This window comes from Lepeophtheirus salmonis, chromosome 2 (genome assembly GCF_016086655.4).
Source record: "Lepeophtheirus salmonis chromosome 2, UVic_Lsal_1.4, whole genome shotgun sequence".
Lineage (NCBI taxonomy): Eukaryota > Metazoa > Arthropoda > Copepoda > Siphonostomatoida > Caligidae > Lepeophtheirus > Lepeophtheirus salmonis.
Genome location: NC_052132.2, coordinates 21,112,824 through 21,122,031, shown reverse-complemented (window position 1 = coordinate 21,122,031; position 9,208 = coordinate 21,112,824). Strand labels below are relative to the sequence as shown.

The 9,208-nt window shown below is 33.6% G+C and overlaps 1 long non-coding RNA gene across 2 annotated transcripts; it reads left to right on the top strand.

Annotated features, from left to right (window-relative positions):
- On the top strand, positions 1-3,607 carry LOC121132407 (uncharacterized). Of its 2 annotated transcripts, XR_011778966.1 has the most exons (7): positions 1-143; positions 254-707; positions 766-1,174; positions 1,248-1,309; positions 1,507-2,683; positions 2,735-2,880; positions 2,973-3,607. It is a non-coding gene; the product is annotated as an uncharacterized lncRNA (long non-coding RNA). The 2 variants fall into 2 exon arrangements; XR_011778965.1 differs by having other exon boundaries at positions 254-1,174.
- The last annotated feature ends 5,601 nt before the right edge of the window (positions 3,608-9,208 follow it).

Below are 9,208 nucleotides of genomic sequence, written 5' to 3'. Positions count from 1 at the left end.
GACGATTGTCGAACTAGGTTACTCGTGGGGGAACGTGAGCCACCTTCTTTATCGTCTCCAAGAAGCACCCCACATCGGCATCTGCCTTAGGAATAGGAAACGAATCGAAGAAACCTGAAGCCAAAGATCCAGAGCGACCACTAGTAAGTAACTGGAAGGGCCAGTATTTAGATCCTTGATCAATTGGTACTGAATTCCTCAGTCCCCACAAAACAACAGGCAGAGCATTCATCCAATTTTCTTTCTCTTCTAGTATCCGTGCAACTAGCCCAATTTTAGGGATCTGTGGAATCGTTTAATAAGACCGTTTGATTCAGGATGATATGATGAGGTTGTCCTAACTGCGATTCCAAGTACCCTGCAAACACACGTCCAAATAGTACTTGTGAATTGCGTCCCCCTGTCTGACACAATGATGTCAGGTACTCCAAATCTTTATATCCAACCATCCAAAAAAGCTCCAGCCACTGTACTAGAGGTGATAGTAGGAATTGGGATCACTTCCGGCCACCTCGTATACCGATACATTATAGTCAGGACATAGCGATGTCCTTCGACGAGTGTGAACCGGCCAATAATTATATCAATGTGGATAAAGGCAAGTGTCGCTGATTGTGGATCAAAAGAGGAAGTGGGCTTGGAGGTTCTAAAAGGCTTCGTTTGTTGATATGCGATGCCTTCTTCAGTAAATTTTTTAATATCAGAACGTAATTTAGGCCAAGCGTAGAAAAGTGATACCCTTCTTAAAGTCTCTTTGAACCCCAGATGATTATCTTTGTGGCTTGAATGAATAATTCGTCGGCGAAGTTCTGGAGAGGATACTACGACACGAATGAAGTCTTTGTTCCCGAAGCCTGCAACTAAAGTTTCTGAAACACACTTGAGACAAGGTTTAACTTTAAAATTTTACCTTTAAGGGTCATGGGGGTCTTTGATCTTCAATGACATCCTGAAGAAAATTGGGACTAAATTTGAAGTTGTTAACATTTTTCGAAAGAATATCCGCGGTGTGGTTTAATTTTCCTGAAACATGCTCAATCCTGCAATTAAACTCTGCTACATATGCAAATGTACGGAATTGTCTTGGAGTCCAGGAGGGATTGCGGATGTCTATCGCCGACACTAAAGGATTATGATCTGTGAATACTAAAATTTTGTCCACCTAATGCCTACAGTAAATGATTAATGTCTTTCCTTAATAGTAAGTAATTCCCTATCAAAAGTTGAATATTTCTTTTGCGTTTCAGATAAGGCTTTATACCTAAATGCTAGTGGTTGCCAGAGCCCATTCACTTTCTGTTCCAGAACGGCTCCCCTTCCAGTATCAGACGCATATGTTGTAAGGGCTAAAGGTAACGAGTTGTCCCGGAATGAAAGTTGAGTACTTGAGGATAAACTGTGTTTTATACCTTGATATGCTCTTTCACATTCCATATGAATTTAAATTTTTTCTTTAAAACTGTCACTGTCCATTTTGACAAATTTTTGATGAATTGTGAATTATAGGTTCAACTTTCGATTTAAGAGATTTAAACCCCTCCGGTGAAATAGAATGTCCAAGGAACCGAACAGAGTCCCTGAAAAACTCGCATTTTTCCAGAAAAAGTACCAAGCCGGAAGTTTTAAGCTGCAACAAAACTACATTTATGGGCTGTCAATGTTCATCCCTTGTCCGAGAAGCAATCAAGATAAAAGAAGACATTTTTAATTCCCCTCAAAACAGAATCGATGAGTCGTTTGAATGTCTGGGCAGCGTTTTTAAGCCCAAAGGCATTCTCAAGTACTCATACAAGCCAAATGACGTAATGATAGCTTTTTTACTGATGGAGTCAACACTCATGGGATTGTAAGCTCTGTGCAAGTCAATTTTACTAAAAAAATTCATCCCTCTTAGGTTGGCCACGAAATCCCTTAAATTTGGAAGAGGATATCGATCTAGATCCGTCATGTTATTTAATTGACGATAATCTCCACATATTCGCCAGCTCCATTAGTTTTAGTTACTACATGAATCTCTGATGAAAAATTTAACGAAAATGGACCAATTATTCCCTTCTATATAAGTCCATCAATTTCGTTTTTAACAAAATTGAGTTTAACACCATCCAGTTTGCGGGATTTTGCAAAGCAGGGAGGACCCTTAGTTTAAATAGTTTTGTGATGTTCAACTCCATGAGCTGGGTAGGATTCAGCGAATTTTTTATCAAGGAAAACTTCAGGCTATTGAAATTGAACCCTTTGGTCTTCTGATGATTCTGAAATGACACATGGATCATTAAAAAACATTTTCCTGTTGAATAGGTCAATATTAATTTTGTAGAAATGAGGAAAATCAGCCCTTAAAATAAGGCGGCCTCTAGATACAACAATAAATTTCCATTGGAAAGTTCCAAGATTTTCTATTTGCAACCTTAGAGTTTTAGTACCGAGAACTTCTACTGGATTCCCTCCATAACCACAATAAATAGGTGGCATTTTAACACGAATGAAATCTTTACAATTCGTCAGATATATAACGGAAATCTGGGTACCCGTATCTACAAGAAAATTAATTGAATTTATATTGTCGTTAATTAATAAGAAATTTGAAGGATTATTTAATGCCTCGGTCCCATGCAACCGAGGATAATTTAGTTTTTTTGAATCAATGAGTTAAAATGGCAATCAGGACCAGACCACACAGGTTTTAAACCAAATTTTGAATGATAATAACATACTTTTTTAAATTTTGCAGATGTTGATGACTTCGAAAAAGCTCCACTAGGTATATTCTTAATCAAAGGTGCGACAGTGGGAGAAGAAGATGAATCCTCTACAGTAGAAATGGAAGTGTTTGTGACTTCCTTCGCAGCCGTACACATAGCTGCTAAATTCTTAGTCGTAAGTGTTGATTGTGCTCTCAAATATCCCTGTTCCTTTGGAGCATTCCTTATTAGTGCATCTTTAATCAAACTTTCACGTAAATCCTTTAGGTATTCCGCATCCAGAAGACCTCATCTTTTACCTCCATGCTCGAGAGCTTTAACCATCATGTCGAATCCTTGCGGAAAATGATAGCCCATATTGGACTAATATGGATTTCTTCGCTTCCTCATAAGTGAGATTCTCCTCACTAACAGGAATAATATTGAAACCCTCACCCGGCAATGTTGACGCCATAAGACTATATTTAACTTTGGTATGAATAATCCCCCTCAACGCAAAATCAAGTTCAATTCTCCGGAATCAGTTCTCAACATCCGAAGAACATAACCTAGGAAGGCGGAGTTCTGCAACGGTCATTGCTAAATTCGCCTATTCTGTTTTAATCGCATGCTTTTTTTTTTTTTTTTTTTGGAGACACAGGTGGGGAAGTTTGCTTTAGGCGACAACATTTTTCGAATCACGTCGGGTTCACCAATGTAAAGTATTTAAAGTTCAAATATCTACTGATTTCTAGATAAATCATAATAATAAAAAGTAGAAAAAGAAGAAGTGATCAACTTGATCAAATCAAACTTCCAACATATATATATATATATTTATTTAATTTAGAATTTGTATTGTGTTACTATTTGATTTAATATATATGCATAATTCGTAATAATAAAAAGATACCATTTAAAAATACGGGTCAGGTAAATCAATTTTAACAAAAAATCAAATAATTAGCAATATCAGGAGTCACCTCGACGGGGAAACTTTGGAAATTTAATCTCACAGGGAAATTTGGGGGAAACCTGAGGCAGTGTGAAGATCCTTAAGATACAGTTCTTATTGCTATGATTATTATGTTCACTATGCAGTTTGACATGAGGGTCTATAGAAGGTATAAACAAAATAATTTACATCGTATTAAATCTACTCTAGCTGGTTCATTAAAAGAAACTCTGCTTGAGAGCAATCCATAGCAAGGCATCTTCAAATAGAAACGAATCCTAATGGAATGAGACACAGGATATAAATTAACTTGCTTTTGAACTGTTTTAGTTGAGCAGAAACTTACTAACGTGTTCACAACTCATCTGTTGACAATGCATGCTACTCGCATAGGTAGGCAGTAAACATGATCATCCATCCATCTAGGGAACTCTTTAACGAGTTGATCTCGATCTAGGGATTGGTAAAGGGACTGAGCGAATAAATTGAGCTTCTCTTCTATTTGTAATCCACCTACCACATGACGACTGCGCTGATTTACAAAAACGAATCCGTCAGAATCTTTGATTTGAATTCAACAATTACAATACGATTTCAAATTATTGTACTATTGTTTTGTTTCTTTTCTCTTTCTTTCTTCCTGTAGCTAGATTATCCCAATTCTTCCTCTTTTTTTTAAGTTTCGGTTCGAACTACCGATTTTATCAATATTTATAGGATCAGTATAAAATGATTTGATTGGTTATCCCCATATAGTCCATTGTCTCTATAAAGTCCGCTCATGGACTTTATGGAGAAAGTGAGATTTGATTGGTTGTCTCCATATAGTCCACTGTCTCCATAAAGTTCGGCTTTAAGTATAATCGGTTGTCATTTTGTATTGGATCATTTAAATCACAACATGGCCTAGTCGTACGGAGTTTAAAGTGTAATTAAGTTCTTCTAATAATATCCTTCTAGGTATTATTGAATTTTTACTCAAATTCAAAGTTGGATAAAGAGAGTCAAGATGCAGGGAAAAAATTGGACATCAACTTATGCTAAAATAGATGAAAGATCCAACTGTTACAATATGGATTAGGTTGATAAAAGAAAAAAAACACCTCAAATATAGGTGCTCCCTCCTTAATACAGTAAAGGATACTTTTTATTCTCTTGAACTAGAACTGGTGGGTACGCTCCATTAAAAGGTACATTGATAGAAATTCCAGCTTCTAGCTGTTAAATCTCTGCCATGAATATTTAAAAGAGACTTCCAACATTAGAAGAGTAGCCAAATTTTTGATCCAAAAAAGTAAATAAAAATCTTTGAATGTTTTTTGTTTTAAGATATGACCTGAAATTCCACTAAAAAAGGGGTACAAGAAATTTTCTATATCTGTATTCTAGAGCTGGTAAAATATTGTCTAAAGGGAATGCATACCTTAAAGAGGCTTTTAATTTTAAGATTTGAAATTTTTGCTCTATTAAAATAGAATAAAAACATCTGAAATGAAGCGACATACCTCAAATTATATTATTCTATTGAACTCAATGTGTGTTGGTTGAGCTTGCACCTAGAGAGTGGAAAATACTATGGACTTCAAAGACAGTTCTTAAGTCAAATGGAGTAATTGGAATACCATAATATTTCTTATAATTAATCAGTGCAACTCCATTTGACCAATTAAATTAACATTAAAAGAAATAAAAATCTGAATTCCTCCTAAAAAAGGACAAGAAAGTTTGTGAATATGTAATGCAAGGCCTCTAACATATAATTTTGCTTAAAACTTTGTATATACGATTAGAAACTACAAATGAAAAAAAATTGTACAAGCAATTTTGCATAAGAGCTCTTAAATTTATAAGATTTCTAGTATCTTTTTTTTGTTTCGGAAGCAAGACGACGTGTCCCTCTGATGCGAAGTCAGGGAAAAACCAACACTAAGAACCTTTTCATAAAACAAGAGTAAAATCGGTGAAAGATGGGAGATATATTTCTTATAAAATTCAAAGGTAAAATCCGATGGACATATAATTTCTTCTATTGCACGTATTTTAATATTCTGGTGTGCGTCATCGTTGACGAGAAATTAGTGGAAATCCTCCTCAGATTCTAATAATTGTCGGGCTTCTCTCTCTCTCTCTTCCCTTTACCCTGACTTCGAAAGTAAATCCTGTTTATCCCTCTTCACTGAAATCAATACTCTGCTGGTTGTCTTTTTCTTTGTATTATCTTATCCTCGTTCGTCATGGGCAAGAGGGAGGAAAAGTAGTGTTGATAACAACACTGATAATAATCTTCATGATGATCTGTCTTCTCTATCTCCTAATAAACGTGATTCCTTTATGTCTCACTTAAAACATATAATATTGGACGCTATCATGGAGAGCACTTCTCTAGTTATCAGGGATATCTCTCAACTACGAGCTAAAATTGAAACACTCACTGACAAATTTTCTGCGTTAGAATAATCTATCTCATCTTTAACTGAGAGACAAAATAAAATAGAAAATGAAATGATTAAACACTCTGCTGATCTCAAGGATCTAAAGATTTGGTCTATGGACGAAATGAACGAGAGGGAGAATAATAGACGAAAAGGTATCATATATGGCTTTTCTAAGGATTCCGAGATTAAAAAACTTATGTTTGACAAATTTCAAATTCAGACAAATGATATTCAATTTGCTTTCAGAATCAAAAATAATAGCTTTAATCTGCCAGTCATTGCCGGTTTATATGATGAAAGTATTTAAAATATTTTATATAAACATACGAAGTATTCTTAATAAATTAGAACTTTTAAGATGTATTAATGACGACTTCAAGCCTGGGATTGTATGTATAACAGAAACATTGTTTGATGATCATAGCAAAGGGGATATTGTTTTGACTAATTAAAACCATATCTCTCGTGCAGATCGTTTAATGGGTTTCCAGAAAAGAGGAGGTGGTGTGGTGATCTTTTGCTCTGAAGATCTCAGAAGTTCTTCAGTTAGGGAGATCTCTACAGTAAACTTCCAAATATGCAAAGTCCAATGTGATAATCATAGGAAGCTTTCTATGTATCGCTCTCCTAGTACCAAGTACAATGAAGACCAATTAATTTCTACTTATCTAAGATCAACTCGTTCTGACACAATCATCTATGGGGATTTCAATCTTCCAAATATTGATTGGGCGTCTTGGATCCCCTTCTCGTCTACTGGTAGGCTGTATATGGATGTCTTTTGTGATCTTTTCCTGGAACAAAAAGTCAGTTATGCTACTCACTCCCGGGGCAATATTTTGGATCTGGTGCTCTCCTCCTCCAATTCTACTGTTAACACTAAAGTGTTGAATGATATTACTTTATCCGATCATTATCCAATCTTAATTTCCAACACTAAAACTATTAACTTATTTGTTTTTTTGTCTTTTATACTTTGATATTTGTATTATAAATGCATCACTTTTATTAAAAACGATAATGTTTATATTTTATAAAATAAGTCGACCTTTATAGGCTTTGTTTATTGCGGCTGGTTGAAATAAATAAACAAACAAATTCAAAGAAGTATTGCATTAAAAGGGTAAAAAATATTCGGTCGATATTGCAAATTCTGGGTTGACTAGACTATGTATCTTTAAAAAAAAACTTTGAATGACAATATTATTTTTCAAAATCAATTTAATCAAATTCTAACATAGTCTTTATTCACTAACAAGTCGTTCACTAAAAGAAAAAGAAAAACTTACACTTTGGCATACTTACTGTATTACTGTCCTAAAGTAACGCAAGTTGTACAAGGTAGGAAAAAGCTTGAAAACCATTATAACAGATGTTGAATGTATCATAGGAATCAGTCCCAATTCTCCTAATGCTTTCATTCTAGAAGCGATTCTACGGAAAATTAAAGTAATAATTTACTCTGACAGATGCCATCACCTCCGATTCCAATATATATAGAAAAACTAGTAGAAAGAGACTTCAATGTTGATTGGGAACTGTGCAGAAAACGGACGACGTTTACATACCTCTTAACTAAGATGTTCAACATCTAAGAATCAATAAATAGAATGAAGAATGGGCAAGTTTTAATATCTAAACCAATTTTATCATTCGTGTATTAACACTTCATTTTTGCATCAATTTCCATATCTGGAAATTAATGATTACATTTAAAATATATTTATAATCTTGGTATTAGCTTATTTGAAGTTAAAAAATTTTAAAGAAAAGAGGGCTCATGTTCACTCTGTTTTGCTTATACTACATTAAAAGAGTTTTAAAATGATCAAGTCTCATGACTAGCAAAAGAGTGTTGACTATTTTTACACGTTATGTTTTGCCTTTGCAGGATTTTTTCCTTGGGAGATTTTATCCTCAGAGACAGAGATTATCCTACATGACATTTGTTGTATTACAATGTTTAGTCATAAAACTTTTGTGAAATACCTACACTAAACAGGTTTAATATCATGTTTACCCTTATTAAAATTTGCAAATATTTACATTTATCTGTACATAATATATTTATGCCCATGGCTTTAGGGAAGAATTTATGACTTAAAAAATTAAAGTTACCTTAAAGATAAAGAAAAATTATGCATATCAAGAATTAACCAAAAATTATTTTATTACTTTCTATGTCATTTCAAAATTTTGCTCCAAGGCTTGATCTATAATGCATATAATTGCGAATCCCATCAAAGTAATAATAGATTATAGTGGGCAAAAAATAGTTTTGTCCAATAGGATTAACTTTTTTATTAAAAAAGAAAAGAACCGTTTATGAAGGGAAATTTATGTATGTTTGGCATATTTTGCTAATTATTCTATTTATGTTCAAAATTACAAAGACCAATATTAAATCCCCGTTCGCATTTATCAATGCTATAGGAAATGAATGCAGCCATCTCGATCCTCAATTTTAATCAATTAAATTCATACGAACCACACAATGCATTATCATACAATCAATTTCGATGATAGCGATGTATTTTTCAATTACACAATTAAATATATTTATCTTTAAATGCGTAGGTCTAGTCGTCTTTTTTATTTTAAAAAAAATAAGTTAATTCATAGTTTTCCGTAATTTCTACTTTCTAAAATTATGTTTTTCCACTTCAAAATAATGCAATCAAAGATGTTCATAAAATCATCTAAAGCATCTAAATACCGATACCAATTTCGGTATGGGAAATCATATCATGATTGGTATTAGTATCAACAATAAATACATGAAAAAATTATATCCAAGTTTGATTTTCACCTGGATTTTGCTCACTTTTAGTAGTATTTATTAAGTGTAATTCAACGCAGCTAACGCTCCAGTTAAATGTTAAAGTAGCTAATACACTTTTACAACCTAAAGTCATGCACATATGTATTGGCACACCATATTTTTTTTCCCCCTACGACATTTTAATACATTAATATTCATATTGGGCGAAATAATTTCTGCTTATTATAAATGCTTATTAAAAAATACTAAATTATATTTTTAGATAGCTTTTCGTCATGATTTATTTGTTTATTTAGATACTAGTAAGTATTCACACCCTCTAAATTTTTGGCTATTTTGATGATGAAGTTTT